At 46.2% G+C, this 17,765-nt stretch overlaps 1 protein-coding gene across 7 annotated transcripts in view; it reads left to right on the top strand.

Annotated features, from left to right (window-relative positions):
• The window catches only part of CSPP1 (centrosome and spindle pole associated protein 1), a 1,229,219-nt gene that overhangs the window by 975,886 nt on the left and 235,568 nt on the right, over positions 1-17,765 (top strand). The gene's annotated exons all lie outside the window — the stretch shown is intronic.

Raw genomic sequence — 17,765 nt, 5'->3', positions numbered from 1 at the left:
GTTCCGGTGCTACCCACTTTGCCAGTTCACTTTTCACCAATGCTGGTGTCCTTGACACAGGAGGAGGATTTGCAGTCCAATGTGCTTTCCAACTCTGAGCTGAGACATCTCCCTGTTTCCACTGGAGTATGGATTACGATACTTTGCCTATACGATGTAGTAGGGCCCAGACTTTACACTTTATTTTCAGCACCTAGTGTGACAATGACAGTTTTGATGAAGGGGATGATTTTGTCCCCAGTGTGTTGAGGAAATCTGGTATGAAGAACTGCAAGATACCAGGGGCCGTTATACTTTGCCAGATACTAGCCTGCTTTCTCCTTCTGACCCTACCACAGAAGAAAGCGCCTCCTTCACTGTTATGTGGAGGGCGGCAGAAGTTCTAGACTTGTAACTGCCTACTATGACGTAACGACTAATGTTCTGACAGAGTTACTCCCCCCTCCCCTTGCTCAAACGCCTACAGAAACTCTTTTGCCATATAATGAGGCCCTTGCAAATGCCCTCTTGGGCACTTGGGTGAAACCATGTTCAATACCATCAGTCAATAGTCGGGGTGCTCTGTGCCAGCACCAGACGACCCTGCTTTTTTCACGCATTCCACACTAGAGAGCTTTGTAGTGCAGGCTTTCACCAGTAAGGTAAATCCCAATGCCTTTCCCACCACTCAACCTGTTAATGAATCTAAGAGAATAGAGATATTTGGCAGCGTATCTTTTCCTCCTCAAGCCTTACTCTGTGATCAGTAAATGCCAGCTATCTTCTAGGCTGCTACTCCCATGTGCTATGGTACATGATGGGAAAAGTTTATCAGCAGTTCTGGATGACCTTCAGGCATCTGTGACCCAAGTTATCCAGGATGGCCGTGATACAGCTTAAATCTTAATTTGTTATGGCTTGGACACAACCCACTGCTTAGGCCAGGTGATGGATACAAGTATGACACTTTGACGCCTTGCCTGGATGAGGAATGCAGGATTCTCCAGTATTGGGGTGTCTTTCATAGATTCACATGCCTGAATCTTTCCCCGTCGTCAGAGTGGGAGTCCCACAGTACGTAAAAAAGCAATAAATATGCCCATAATAACCAAAAACCTTGGAAACATAAAACCAGGAAGTAAAGTATCCCAAAGCTACCAAGAAAAAAGTTCGACATCTATGACTATCACAGTCATTATACATAGTCCAAACTGCAGCCAATCAGGTGACAGGACCCACCAGAATGTTCTCCCCAGAGGCTCAGGCTCTCAGATTTTCTACCGCACGTCGTGTGAAGGGAGTCTCCCTGAGCTCTGCTCAGTTTCTTCTCAATTGTTCAGGAATTTCTACTCTTAGGATGTCTTCTTCAAAGAAATCTTTATTTAGGCCTTGTGAATCTTGTGGTAAGCTCCGGCTTTTCTCTGAGGAGCCCCACAAGAAATGCATCTACTGCCTCTACCCGGATCACCAGGTGAGAGACTGCACGATATGCAGGATCTTCCCTCAGAAAACCCTCAAAGACAGAGAGGGCTGTCTACTTCTGTGGCTACAGAAGCTTAAAGATCAGGACAATCCCGTTTTTGAGGTGGAAAGTATTGCCTCGGGTCATCTGTGTCCTCTAGGAAGAGTGCTCTCGCATCGACGCTGAAATTGTCATCTTGTACAGAGCTGCAAGTCTGGTCAACGTCTACGGCTATAACATCTACACCATCTATGACGACACCTTCATTGTTACAGAGACGTGGTTCTACGCTAGAACCCCTATCTCCATTGCATCTTTCTCCACTTAAGGTACCTCTACAGGTTCCTTCACAACTACTGGATTCAGATGAAAGTGAAGAGGACTCTGTGGATGATGACAGATTTTGAACAGCTAGAAGCCCTTCAGAATTGTTCATAAAGTATCAGGAGGATGAGCAAGATGAGCAACCTTCTCCTGAACCTGTGGCCCCACTTCCGGAAAATATACCTTCAGCTCAGATGCCTATAGCTTTGCTGAACAATCTCTAACATATGCTAGACGACTATTACCGCCGGTTCCCGCCATCTGAATCGGCAGAGTCTGTGCCACCTACACCTGTTGCTCAAGCTTCCACCTCAGTATTCCGATCTCCTAGACCACCTTCACCGGTTCCATCGCATCATTCCCAAGAAGCACATTCATCGGATGATGATAGGGAGGAAGGTGAAGTAGATGAAAGATTTCTTATGTCGGAGTGGGATGAGTACCAAATTCAAACCCCTTCTCCTTCATCTCCAGCTCCTGCTGATTCTCCTCCGGTGGATATTGGAGGGTTCCACCTCCTCATGGAGAGGGCAACTCAAAGATTCCTGTATGATTTTAAGGGTCAGCCAAGGAGGCCAATACGGACGATCCCCATTATAGATTTTATATGGAAGGAGGGTTTGAAGGTGATGTCAACTTCTGCGTCTATCCTTCCAGTCTTGCCCCGGCTGGACAAGAAGTATAAAGCGCCCGACAATTCTCCGGCAGGCCTCATAGGGCACCCAAAGAATGACTCCTTAATCGTGCTCAAAGACGGGCTAGGAATTCATCTTCGCCGATCACAACTCCACCTGACAGAGATGGCAGACGGTTGGACTCAATTGGGAAAAGTCTCCACCATGGCAGCGACAACAGTCCGTGCGGCCAATTCACGTCCTGGGTCGGTACGACCGACAAATATGGTCAGACATCTCACCGTTTATCGACATGTTACCAGAACCTTCAAAGGCTGAAGCTCTGAAGATTTTACAGGAAGGGGAGCGTATCTCGGCGGAGATTATTGATTCGGCCGTAGATGTCACATCCACAGGTTTCAGACAGCTAGCGGGTGCTGCTGTTCTGTGTAGGCAAGGCTGGTTGAAGGCTACATCTTTTCGCCAGGAGGTACAGGCAAAGGTAATCAACATGCCATTTGATGGAGAGGCTTTGTTCGGCCAACACGTAGAAGAAGCCCTACAAACCATCAAGAAAGACACCGAAACGGCCAGATCTCTCGGGAACTTTGCAATTTCGTAAGCCGCCCTTTCGGGGTGCGAAAGGACGCTGATCGTTCTCCAATCGAGGGAACTACAGCCAGCAGAAATCCTACCAGTCATATCAGGGTAATCAGTGATACCAGTCACAAAGACAATTGTCGTATGGTCAACGTAACACTTCCTATTCGCAAAATAAAAGGAAGCCGTCCTACCGCGGAAGAGATTCAAATAAGAAGCCATGAGAGCTGCCACCGCTTCTACCGCAGTCCCGTGTAAAGGTTGGAGGAAGAATCTCACAATTTTACTCAAATTGGGCCTTAATGACATCGGACAAGTGGGTTCTAGACATCGTATCCAAAGGCCATGCTCTAGAATTCGAAAATGTTCCTCCAAATTTTCCCCCAAGAGGCCCACCTCCAGCTCATCTCCTTGAGATGAGCTGGATATTTTCCCAGATAAATTTGATGATACAAAGAGGAGCGATCGAAAAAAAGTCCCTCAATTGCAGAGAGGAACCGGATTCTACTCAAGATTTTTCCTAAAAACGCTTCAAGAAATTCTACAACTTCTGTCTGAAGGGGATCACATGGCCACCCTGACCTTCAAGATGCGTACTTCCATGTTCCGATTCTCCCCAGGCACAGAAAATTCTTGTGGTTCAGAGTGGCTGGCAGGACTTCCAGTTCAAGGTCCTTCCCTTCGGACTAAGATCGGCTCCCAGGGTGTTTACGAAGGTTCTAGCTCCAGTAGCGGCGCACCCCCGTCTGGAGGGGATTCAAATATTTCCTTATTTTGGACGACTGCCTTATCAAGGAGAGTTCTTTCTCAAACACAGACACCCATGTTCAGTCGCTGGGCCTCTCTATCAACCTCGACAAATCTCATCTTGTTCCTTCACAAAGACAAACTTTTTTAGGGGCAACGTTGGACATGCAGCTGGTCCAGGCTTTTGTCCCCAACGAAAGGCAGCAAACAACCCGCAAGCTGGCTCACAAGTTAAGATCAAGAAAGCCTGTTTCAGTCCGACAGTTCAAGTCCTTTGTAGGAATGATCTATTCTTGCATCCCCTTAATACCCCACTGCCCTCTCAGGATGAGGCCCCTACAAGAAGAGCTCAACCAAGAATGGTTACAGATCTCAGGATCGTTCGGCGATCTCCTTCAGGCCACTCCTCGGATGCGAGAAGCCTTACTCTGGTGGACTCAGAAGAAGAATGTAGAGAAGGGATGTGCATTCCTTCAAGAAATGCCAAATTTTACAATCACCACAGATGCGTCCCTCGAGGGTTGGGGAGCACATCTTCAAGGGCTAACAGTCAGCGGAAAATGGAACCCTCAACAACGGAAGTGGCATATCAACCTGCTGGAACTACCGTCATTCTAGGAGCCACAGTACTGATTCGGACAGACAATACTACAAGTATGCATTACTTGAACAAGCAAGGTGGAATCTTTCTGCAGTTCACATGCCAGGAGTTTCCAATGTTCTGGCGGATTCCCTCAGCAGGTTCTCTGTTTCCACTCACGAATGGGAACTGCATCAGCCGACGGTGGATCGAGTTTTCCAAGAGTGGGTCTAGACCTCTTTGCGACCAATCAGAACAGCAAATGCCTATTCTTTGCAAGCTGGCTTTTTCACAAGGAATCTCAGGGGAACGTGTTTTCGATGAACTGGTCTCAAATATGTGCTTACGCTTTTCCTCCGATACCTTTGGTTCTCAGAGTTCCCCGGAAGATGAAGAGAGAACCTTGTCGCATAATTCTCATTGCTCCCAGGTGGCCTTGCCAGTTCTGGTTCACCGAACTTATCCTCCTATCAGAATGCGTTCCCATTCAGTTTCGACCAATACCTAACCTCCTGTCGATTCAGAACGTTCAGATTTGCCACCCAGACCCTGCATCTCTGAAATTAGCTGCCTGGCGCCTGAGCACCTTGAATTCGCTCATCTAAATATCCCTACGGGTTGCAAGCAGGTTTTGGCTAACGCTTGAGCGCCTGCCACGATAAAGACATACAGACTTTTACCTTTTTGCTTATATTTAGCAAGATCAGGCCTTTCCCATTCAACCTTAAAGGTCTTTTTGGCGGCCATCTCAAGGCTCCGACAAGATGGTTCCAATTCTCTCTATTCGTCAAGGATAATACAACAATTTTTTAAAGGGCTATTTCGAATGATTCCTCCTGTCCGTCGTCCACCTCCATCTTGGTATCTCAATGTGCTACTAGCGCAGCTCATGCATACATAGGAGCACCATCTCAGTAAATAGAGCCATATCCCCCACATTCTCCTCCTGTGAATACATGTGCATCGACATCAACAGTAAGGGAACGCCAATTTGCTCCCTACACATCATATATCATCCACCCCGTGATAACCTTAACTTCACTGAACACTTCATGGGCATGGTCACAACGACCGTCGGACGTCAAAATACTCAAATATTCCTAGGCGACTTCAATCTCCACTGGAATGACAGCAATGACTCAATGGTCAACAGTCTCAGAAATTTCATCGGCGCGCTTGACCTCTCCCAAATCTGCAACAGCCCCACGCACAAAAAAGGTGCAATACTGGACTTAATAATTTCCAAAAACCATTCCATTCAGCTGGATTCAATCCTGCCCTGTGATTGGTCTGACCACCACATCATTACTTTCTTCATCAGGGAAACAGTGAAACTTAATGCAGCCCAAATCACTAAACCAAAGATATGGAAAAGAGACTTAAAAAAACTCAAGCACAACACGCTGCCCATCCACTCCCAAAAATTACTCCAGCCTCCGGATAACCTCTCCTCCATAAAGGACCTCACCAACCATTACCTTGGTTATCAAGGAAGCTGCTCCTCTGCAACTCAAGAGAATTCCGTCAAAAAACTCCAAACCATGGTTCAATGACCTGCTGAACGATGATAGACGGGCTCTTAGAGCTTCGGAACGCATTTGGAGAGCAGTCCCATCTTCCAAGCACCTTAAAATTCTAAGGAGTAAGAGAAAGGATTATTACAGAAAGATCAAACGCACTACAGCCAAATTTTTCTCTCACAACTAGACCAAGCCAGAAATCGTCCCCGAAAGCTCTTTGAATTAATCAACTCACAATCTAAGGAGAAACCGAAACAATTGCAAAATACCTCGCATACCCAACCTACATGTGACAAATTCTCTGCTTTCTTTAATCTAAAAACTGCAAACATCAAGAGTGATCTCCTCAATGACCTTTCAAGCTTACAGTCTTGCCATCACACCTCTATCCCTCCGTCTGTTCCAACCCCAACTCCACAAATATCCCCTAAACTGAAACTAAAAGACGAGGCAACCTGGTCCTCCTTCGACACATACACTGAAGAAGCAGTAGGCAGGATTCTTAGAACCCTCAAGCCGGCCAATCATGCCACGATCCTCTCCCTGCTAACGCAGTTAAAGATCTAACACCTCTGATCCTTCCGCTCTGGACTAGGATCATCAACAGCTCTCTGCATCAAGGCTGCATCCCTGACGTCCTAAAAATGGGTCAAGTGACACCCATCCTAAAAAAAAAACACAGCTGACCCGATGGACCTTAACAACTATCGCCTTATTTCGAATAGCCCTACCCTAGCCAAACTGTTGGAAAAATGCGTTCTCCAACAACTGACAAAACACATTGACCACTTCGACCTCCTTGACAGTCACCAATCTGGCTTTAGAGCAGGGCATAGCACCGAATCAGCCATGACTCACATTATCGACGACGCATTACAAATACTTGACCAAAATGGACCATGCCTACTCATTTTATTAGACCTCTCTTTGGCCTTTGATACGGTCAAACACAAGAACCTCATCGACCTGCTGAATCTCAGAATGGGCCTATCAGGCTCAGTGCTCAATTGGTTTTCCTCCTTTCTTCATAACCGTTCTCAAAAATTCAAGGTCAATAACTCATTGTCCAATCCTGTACCAGTAACTCTTGGAGTCCCACAAGGGTCCGCACTATCCCCGACTCTTTTCAATCTGTTTATGGAACCTCTTACTGCCTTGTTGCAATCATCCAATGTCCAATTTCACATGTATGCAGATGATACACAACTCTACCTGAAGATTAATACTCCTGAAGATATTAAATTACTCAACAAGACGTTGCTGAACACCCAATCATGGCTAGCAAAGAACTATCTAAAACTTAACGCACTCAAAACTGAATTCCTACTTATAGCTCCACCCTCCAAAATACCCCTCCTCCAGGAGTGGTTCATACACCTCACGGCATTCACCGTTCAACCAACTATCATTGACTCAGCAAAACCTCTAGGTATAACCCTTGATCGCGACCTCAACATGCATAAACATATTGGCATCGCAACAAAGGGAGCAAATCTCCAGATTAATATCCAAGGAAGCTTAAACCCTTCATACCAAAAAACGACTTCAAGACTGCAGTTCAAGCTCTAGTTATCCCCAAGATAGAGTACGGTAGTGTTTCCCTTTTTAGAGAACCGGGGCCTAGCGGTGCAGGGCACGCCTGATATCTCCGGGTTCACCTGCCTTATCAGACAGATACACGAGACCCTCTGTTCGGCGTAGAAAATCAGGTTTATTAGCTGCAGCTAAGCACAGTGGTCCTAGAAGTACACCAATGGTAAATTCTCAGGAGACTGCTGTGGTTCTGAAATTCTGGACCCTACTGTTGTCCCGGTATCGAGGTCCGATACCCGTGTCCCGAAACATCAACGTACCATGACGAATTTGGTGTCGACGAACCGATAATGATTAGGACATCATTTCTATGCATTTGCGTCATGATCAAGGCATGCTAACACCCCTGAATCGTAGTTTCCGTCCCGACCCCTCAGACTCCATTTTGTAAACGGTATCCATCTTGTGTCTTGCCCTCATGATAAGTCAATTAAAGGTCGAGCTTGATCTAAAAGGACACGTCCACCTTCCCTGACTCCCCCCTGACCTGTCCCAACTGACTCCCTTGCCTCCAGCCAAACCTGTTTGGGCAGCTCCTCGCCCAGTGGCCTAATACGATAGCATCAATGCATAACATGCCCCAAACCATTCACTACATCCAGATCATGTTTTCTACACACACGCCTGTCCGCGTTCCCTGTTTATGGCCAGTTTTATGACTAGGAGGTGCCTTCTTTTATTGGGGCTTCACCGATATCTGATGGGAGTTCCGGGCTTGGCTGGGTAATCTATCACGAATTGAACATCTAAAATACGGGCTTGCCTACATGACTTCGCTCTTTTGTATTATTGTAGAAATATGTGTATAGCCATATCATAAACTCAAGAATTCTTGCTTGCAGCTATTATTTTTGTATATAAGGAGAAGGCTGGTTCTGTAAAAATGAACAGTCTCCTGAGAACACATGACCCGTGTTTGTCGTGCTTCTAGGACGCCTGTTACTTGGTAGCTGCCAATAAAACTTGATCTCTGACTGCGGCTAGAAGACTCAGTGTTTCTGTGGTCCGAAACAAGGGAGAACTCCGAGGTCTTCGGGTGTTATCCCCTGGCACCAAACGGGTTCCTAAAAACCCGTTACCTCAGTTGGCGCCCAACTCGGGGCGGTATCAAGCGGCGACGGTCCAAGCCAGATGTTCGTGAGGAGCTTCGTGTGAAAATTCCAGAGGACGGCCAGCCACTTCAGCGACCCCTGTATGTCGACGTGGTTCCGAAGGTCTTTGCTGCGAGGTTCCCCGCGTCCCGACGGCTACGAAGGACTGCTGCCCTGACTATCGCCTTGTTTTGGACCCAGTGATCCTTGGTAGAGCGAAACGATAGACGAGTCTTCTAGCGACGTCACCGATCTTCAAATACTTCAGTTAAGTATAAGTGGAGCGTCTCCCAGTCCTTAGTTTGTCCTTAGTTTTTGGTATCCTTGAGACACGCTTTGATTTGGTACTTGCAAGCCCCAAAGCTGAAGGACTTGTGTATTCACGAGAAATATCGTAACAGATAATCCTTTGAAGTTTGAAGCTAGACTAGTGAGCAAAGATGCCTGGTTTTAGCAGACTTGAAAACTTGTTTTGTCTTGGTTATAGTAAGGACTCCCGATTAGAGGATTCCTGTCCGGTTCCTCCGATTGGAACTCCAACATATGAGCTCTATGTAAAGCACGGCGTAGGTCCTATCACATATAATGAAGTGTGGATAAAATACACCCGCAAGGATGGTGTTTTAAAATGGCCCCAATATGGTAGTTTCGACTCAGAAATATTAGATAACCTAGAGGTCAAATTATTCAAGAGAAAAGCCCGGCCGGCGATGTTTGACTCTTTCCGCTTATGGCGCAAAGAAGCCAAACAGAAAGAAGTACAATTAGCAAAAAAGAATAAAAGAGGTATGTCAATGGTGCAAGCTGCTGTTGCATACAGGGATAACGAGGAAGAGCAGGAAAACGAACAAATACTTAGGAGCAAGAAACTAGCAGTAGATAAATGCTACCCGATGTTACCAAATAAGGGACAAGGTCAAGAGGAGAGATCCGAGAAAGATCCATTAATGTCCCACTTATTAAGCTCACCTCCACCGTATGCGTTAGACGCTACTACAACGCCAAAGCATTTTACTATACCGCGCCCCGGCGCACGTAACCCAGCTCTTGCACGAACGCCAGCTCCTCTTCAGCTGGTTTCTACTTCTCCGGCGCAGCCTTCTCAAGGGCCGCCATCTTTGCTATATACTCCATCTACTTCTACGACTTTGCCTACAGCTCCAGCTATTGTCTATGATACTACGTCTGCTACTACTTCAACTTCCTCTGCTATTGCCTCTACTTCTTCTTTGCCTCAGCCTGTTTTTTCCGAGGCACTTACTCCTCCGCAAGGTTCTCCTTCTATTAGACAAAGAGTGACAGGTATCGTCACTAGTCTATTTTCACCTTTCTTTGGGTCGCCTAAAACAACGCCTAAAACAGAACATAGACAGTCCCGTAGTCAACTGCCTGATTACGAGGAAAGAAAAGTGCTGAATGAACTAGCACGCCAATGGATTATGGATACTGTTAGATATGATGTTCAGTCTGTTATGGAAGTTTTCCGTCAATGGAATGCACCCACTCAGAGATACGTATTCAAAGAGATGTGTGTATATCTGGGCGAAGATTTGGAGACGAATGATCCCAAATACACAATGAACGAACTATGGCGTACACGCTTTAAGTTCCATGAAGGTATGATTACAGGCGCAGATGTTGAGAAAGCGATAGAGTTGTTGTTCTCTTATAGGAGTAAGGGAAACGTCTCTAGATCATTGTACCAAGACGACGTATGAGGTAGGAAAAGAGCGAGACAGTACCCCATGAGAGAGGTTCCTCCGGTTTGGAGGGAAGGTGATGCGAATGCGAATCCACCAATTCTGCCTCATTTCCAGCGTGTATGGGTACATGTCCCCTGGAAAAGATCCGAAGTCTTAGCACTCAAGCAGACACTGCCTGATCCTCGTAAGAACCCGACTGGGTATTATAAGGAGTTATCGCAAACTGCAAGCTCATGTATAATGAATTTAGCGGATATAGACATGTTGTTTGGGAACGTTGTTACACATCCTTTGTGGAGCAAAATCCGTCATACGAACCATGACCAAGAACTAGGTGACTCATGGGCGAACATTACTAGATGCTAGACAAATAGGTGGTTTTAAATCTGAGCCGTTAATAGCTGAACTTCCCGGTAGGATTATCGCGTACATGAAAACAATAATGCCTGAAGTACGCGTAAACTGGGACAAGCTAACTGCGTGCAAGCAGAAGAAAGATGAGAATGTGTCTGACTTTTTCACAAGATTTGAGGAGACTTTCACCGATCATAGTGGTCAGGATATGGCTACCGAGGGTGGTCAAAGACTGTTTGTAGACAAATTTGTACATAATTTAATCCCTGAACTGTGAAATAAACTGAAAGATTCAGAGAGTGCTTGGGCTGTCTCTACGTCAGCGCAAATTTTAGCTACAGCCCAGTACTATGAAAATAGGCGCAAAGACGAGCTAGATAAAGTCGACAAAAAGACAAAAGATTAAAAAACTAAAGTTCTTCTCCAGCAAGCCTATCCGCCTCGTACGGCTAGTCAGCCCAATTATCAACCACAACAGCAGTATTCGAGAAACGCGCAAGGAAACGAGTTTTCCCATCAGCGTATTGCTTATGGCCCGAATCAATGTGCGTATTGCAAAGAAGAGGGTCACTTTAAAGGTAATTGTCCGGCTCTTGCGCGGCGTTTGAGCGGTGCTTCAGGTGGAAGGGGAAGAGGTGTTCAACATGCCCCTAGAGGTAGGGGCTGTGGAAATTTCACCCAGAATACAACTTCTTTTCCGCCTCAGAATTCGATGAACAGCTTTGACCAACAGAATAATGAATCGTCTAGGTCAGCTCAGTACTATGCTGACGACTATTACACCGAACACGAAAATGAGGGTAACGATTGCTAGGACAGCCATGGACAAAGAGAGGGAGTTGTTTCAGTTCCAGTAGATCAGAATGGACCTTTTGTCAAGGTAATTACCTCAGGAGTGTCAGAGCCATTTCTGCTGGATACTGGTGCTACAAAAAGTTCTATCATGCACTCGAAACTTCCTGGCGCACCTTTGTCTGGCGAAATGAATGTTTCAGTAGGTTTCTCTGGCGCCCCTGTTAGAAACCCGATCTCTAGTCCTATATCTCTTTCTATTGGCCCATGCGAATTAGAAGCACCCCTCATTCTTACAACAGGTTGCGGTGAAAATTTGTTAGGTTTGGATTTGCTAAAAAGGTTATATGCGACTTTGTACTGTTCCCCCTTGGGAGTACAACTTACTTTAGGTAAGAAAGTCATTTCTCCAATGTATTTGTCAAAGGACAATATTCCGACTGAATTGTTATCACTTCCTGATATACTTTGGGCTAATGGCTCTAATGATGTAGGTCGTTTGGAGATAGCACCGTATGTCATAACATTGAAAGCCAACGTTAGGTTGCCACGTATTCCCCAATACAAAATATCTAGCGAATGTGAAAAGGCGTTATTGACGATTGTTTATGACTTGATTGATAAAGACGTCATCGAAGAAACAACAGGAAATGTTTGTAACAGTCCAGTTCTGCCCGTCTTAAAGCGTACTGATCCTTTACAACCGCCTGTGTATAGGTTCGTCATCGACCTCAGAGAAGTGAACAAGATAGTTATCCCACAGTTTCCAGTTGTCCCCGACATTACTGCTTTATTGACGATGGTTCCAGCTTCAGCAGCTTGGTTCTCGGTGATTGACCTGAAGAACGCTTTCTTCAGCATCCCGATTGCTGAGGAGAGTAGAGATATTTTTGGATTCAATTTAGGAGGACGAAGCTTCCGCTTCAAGTGCGCTCCTCAAGGCTATTGCGAAAGCCCTTCAATATTCAGTCAGGCCCTGAAAACACAACTAGACACGATTATTCTACCGAATGGCTCAACTCTAATTCAGTACGTAGACGATCTGCTGATCGCTGCAGACACTGAAGAGATTTGCAAGAAAGCTACGTTATCATTATTACGTAACTTATGTGACATGAAGCACAAAGTCTCTCTCTCCAAACTACAATTTTGCCGACAAGAAGTTACCTACATAGATCACATCTTGTCGAAGGAGGGAAGGAGACTGACACCAGAAAGAATACAGGCAATTGCAGAACTGAGTGCCCCAAGGACACAGAGAGATGTTCGGGCCTTCTTGGGCATTACATCGTACTGTAGACAATGGATACCGAATTTCTCACTACTAGCTAAACCCTTGCTGGCACTACTCTGCAAAGACACGCCAAATCCTATGCCCTGGTCTGAAGACTGCCAAACGAGTTTCCACAAGTTGCGTGATGCATTATGTTCGGCTCCTGTGTTGGGAAACCCCAACTACAGTAAGCCTTTTACATTATATGTCCATGAGAAGGAAGGTTGTGCATTATCAGTTTTAACACAACATTTTGGGGACAAACAGCGCCCATGCGCGTATTTTTCGGCAACTCTAGACCCTGTGGCTAAAGCCCTACCAAGTTGTCTGAGGGCTACCGCCGCAGCAGCTGTCTGCATTCGACAGTCTGCTGGATTAGTCATGAATAATACTCTGATCGTTATGGTCCCGCATGCAGTAGACATTTTACTAAACAGGACGAAGACACAACATCTTACTAGCGCTCGACTATCCAGTTACGAACTTACACTGCTAGCAAGTCACATCCACATAAAGAGGTGTGATACACTGTACCCCGCAACGTTATTACCCATTCCGACAGAAACAGACAAGATTGATAACCATGACTGCTGTTTTAGGACAGAAGAAGAGACAAAAGGGAGAGTAGACTTACAGGACACTCCCCTTCCTGAATGCAACGATACTTTATGGGTTGATGGTTCATGTTTCAAGCTGCGGAATGGTGATACGACTGCAGCATATGCCGTAACGACATTACACACCATTATAGAGACCGCGCGCATTTCCCATAATTCTGCACAAGCTGCAGAGCTAATTGCGCTTACCAGAGCATGTGTGTTAGCGAAAGGAAAGCGAGTGAATGTGTACACTGACAGCCAATACGCCTTTGGTGTGGCTCACAGTTTTGGGAGATTGTGGCGTGAACATGGATTCCTGACGTCACATGGTGCAAAGATACAACATGGTCAGTTAGTTAATGAGCTCCTCGAGTCACTGACCTTGCCACTACAAGTTGCCATTGTGAATTGATGTGCACACAAAAAGATTCAAGATGATGTTGGCCGTGGGAATGCATTTGCAGACGAGGTTGCGAAAGAGACTGCAAGGAACACGATGAGTCGGATGTATGTTGTAGGTCCCGCAAGATGGATTACGGATGTAGGAATGTGTGAGGACACCATTGAAAGCGTGAAATCTATACAAGCCGAGGCAACTGAGAAAGAGGTGAATGAATGGAGAGAAAGTAAAGGTAGACTAGACGCGAATGGTTGTTGGGTCGAACTGTCAGAACACCAGCGATTGCTATTACCTAACGCATATGTACTTGCAGTAGTAACCATGGCTCATGGAGTTGCGCACATTAGTTCGAGAGGAATCTGTAAAGTATTGGCCCCAGTATGGCAAAATGGTAATATCCCGAAATATGCAGAGAATGTGGTCAGAAACTGTATGGTGTGTTTGAAGTACAATCCCGGTAGGGGAACCCCAACTCCAGCTGGTCATTTTGCGCCTCCAACGTATCCGTTCGAGGTTTTGCAGCTCGATTTCATTCACATGGAGACATGCAACAATCTGAAGTATGTGCTCGTTGTTGTTTGCGCTTTCTCCAGGTGGGTGGAAGCGTACCCCCTTAAGGACAATACTGCCTTGTCAACTGCCAAAGCCCTTGTCAAAGAGTTCTTCCCGAGATTCGGTATGCCTAGAATCGTCTGGAGTGATAATGGAAGTGAATTCGTAGGACGCTTGATGAAGAGAGTGTGTGAGTGTTTAGGCATACAACAAAAGTTTCACTATGCGAATCAACCCCAATCAGCTGGATTAGTAGAGTGCTACAATGGCACTTTAAAGCTCAAATTAGCCAAGATCCAAGCCTGTACAGGTCTTAAATGGCCTGACGCCTTGCCCCTAGCACTCTTGTCAACCAGAATGACCGTCCACTCCAGGTTAGGACTTAGTCCTCATGAGATAGTGTTTGGCCGCCCAGCCAACGTCTGGGGCGTGCCAAGGCCAAAGAAACTCAGCGAAATAGAGCACCCCGTACTGCTTGACTATTTGTGCGAATTAACAACTAAATTGCGTGTTTTACACCAACAGGTTCACAGTTCCTCTCCGCCAGCCTCTGACGATCCAGGTCACTCCATCAAACCCGGAACGTGGGTCTTGGTGCGGAATTTCCAGCGCACAAACAACGGACAGCCGAGGTGGACCGGACCGTACCTGGTACTTCTTTCCACGAGATCAGCTGTTCGGGTGGAAGGCAAAAAGAACTGGGTGCACGGGACCCATTGTAAACGGGTCCCTCTGCCCCTTCCATACGACCGGTGGGTCAACGAAGGAATTGCAGACTCCGAGACAGAATCCATACCTCGCTTCATCCCTTTCAGCGATGCACGTTTAAAAGAAACTGGTACCGAAAAGGAGAGTGATCATATTTTACAAGGACTTGTGCCACCGTCAATGCAGTTGGACACTTCAGAACCTAAGACATTGTTTGAAGACCACACCGTACCTGGGAAACAACAATATAATCTAAGGTCAAGACAAAGAGACTAATAAAAAGCAAACTAATGTGATTTCCCTTCCCCCAAGAACTATTTTTGATTTTTTTCAGCTCTCTCACTCTCAGGAAACTTGCTCATTTTTGATTTTCGAACCGCCATCCGGTTCTGCTGCTAGGGTCGCGGTTGAAGTCTGGGGAGTGCAACTGGGGACGTTTAGGTCAACGGTTCTGGTTGGTCCAAGGGAGTTACCCCGGACTGAACAGAGCGCACTCCCTGGCAGAACCAACCTACCACCGCGGGCAGCAACTAGAGGATGGAGTTTCCTAGGGTAAAGAGACCTGCCAGACTCACGGACTTTGAAAGACAATTATGCCCGATACTGGCCAAAAGAAGTTTTTTGATAATATGTATTTTTATGTTGTGTAGCATAGCAATGTTCTTGACTGGTTATACCCTATTCGTCTTTCAAGTTTCCTTGTTCTCAAATGACACCCGGCCAACTCCTCCTCTCACTCTCTCCACACACTCCTTTCACCCTCTACCTGAACACGAGTCTGCCAGAAGACTCGAATTTGTAAATAACTCATTCATTCAACTTCTACACCAACACCAGTCCATAATGAACACATCGAACTGTTGGGTATGCGGACTCATGCCGCACACGACTGATAAGGGTATCCCATACTTCATCCTGCCTTTCAGTTATTATGGTTCTCTGTGGGCTTTCAAGACCATGTTCCTATTCGCCCTAGAACCGTACCCGACCCGTTCTACTGAGAGTGATTCCAGTAACAAGGCACTAGTAGCAGGGATAAGAAATATGAGTAGAGAGTTCGACACCTATCTTACGATTCCCAAAGATGAACTCACTCCGTACACTCGTTGGAACGTAACTAAATATGGGGTTTACCTGAGTAAGAGCCAGACAGCAAAGAAATCCCGCCCAGTTTGGATAGTACCCAACCGAGGTCACTTATGTTTACAAGGTATCGGTAGGGATCCCAAAGCACAATTAGGAAAGAGTATATGCACGGAAACATATGTGTTCGCTTCCCGAACTTCCCCTATATTCTTAGCAGCCAAAGGCACGTATTTCGTCTGCCATGACCAAGCCTACACCTGGTTGCCCCCTGACTTCTCGGGTACATGTTTTATCTCATTTCTGCTGCCTCCCACCTACACGGCCAGAGCAGATTACCATCGGACAAGGACAGCTAGAGGTGTCATGAGTAAAGACGACACCGCGGGTCAGGAATTCGCTGACTTCGCAAAGGGTTTTCTGCCATTTTGGGGGCCTATGGTGAACAGCAGGAATATTCGCCAGTTATCGAGGATAGTTGAATCCGCCGTGATTACAACGGCCGGAGCCCTTGGAAATTTGACGACCGAACTTCAGTCGGATCGACTTATGACCCTTCAGAACCGAGTTGCCCTAGATATCATACTCGCCGATCGTGGTGGTGTGTGTAGAGTGATCCAATCCAGTTGTTGCATTTTCATCCCTGATAACGCACCGACAGTGTACCAGGCCAACTCTAAGCTACACGAGATATCTGGTTCCCTTCACGTAGAAAAAGGGGACTGGTCCCTACTAGGGTGGTTCTGGGAACTGATCGCTACCTGGGGATGGAAAACACTGATCTTCATTGGGATGATCTTAGCACTTCTGTTTATGTTCTGCCTGTGTGTACAGTGCGCTCCTGCACTATGTGGCCTCTGTGCTACCTCATGTGTACGGAAGCCTGTGTCAAGGGACGAACTGAGCAACAGAATGATGCTACAGCAGCATCTCCACGAATTCCTTCATACAGATTTAGACTCGGATTAACATGAATTATTGCCTTATATGAGGGCAAAAGGAGGGTCTGTGGTTCTGAAATTCTGGACCCTACTGTTGTCCCGGTATCGAGGTCCGATACCCGTGTCCCGAAACATCAACGTACCATGACGAATTTGGTGTCGACGAACCGATAATGATTAGGACATCATTTCTATGCATTTGCGTCATGATCAAGGCATGCTAACACCCCTGAATCGTAGTTTCCGTCCCGACCCCTCAGACTCCATTTTGTAAACGGTATCCATCTTGTGTCTTGCCCTCATGATAAGTCAATTAAAGGTCGAGCTTGATCTAAAAGGACACGTCCACCTTCCCTGACTCCCCCCTGACCTGTCCCAACTGACTCCCTTGCCTCCAGCCAAACCTGTTTGGGCAGCTCCTCGCCCAGTGGCCTAATACGATAGCATCAATGCATAACATGCCCCAAACCATTCACTACATCCAGATCATGTTTTCTACACACACGCCTGTCCGCGTTCCCTGTTTCTGGCCAGTTTTTTGACTAGGAGGTGCCTTCTTTTATTGGGGCTTCACCGATATCTGATGGGAGTTCCGGGCTTGGCTGGGTAATCTATCACGAATTGGACATCTAAAATACGGGCTTGCCTACATGACTTCGCTCTTTTGTATTATTGTAGAAATATGTGTATAGCCATATCATAAACTCAAGAATTCTTGCTTGCAGCTATTATTTTTGTATATAAGGAGAAGGCTGGTTCTGTAAAAACGAACAGTCTCCTGAGAACACATGACCCGTGTTTGTCGTGCTTCTAGGACGCCTGTTACTTGGTAGCTGCCAATAAAACTTGA

Source organism: Lissotriton helveticus, chromosome 4_1 (genome assembly GCF_964261635.1).
Source record: "Lissotriton helveticus chromosome 4_1, aLisHel1.1, whole genome shotgun sequence".
Taxonomy (NCBI): domain Eukaryota; kingdom Metazoa; phylum Chordata; class Amphibia; order Caudata; family Salamandridae; genus Lissotriton; species Lissotriton helveticus.
This window is presented reverse-complemented; position numbering and strand designations above follow the sequence as displayed.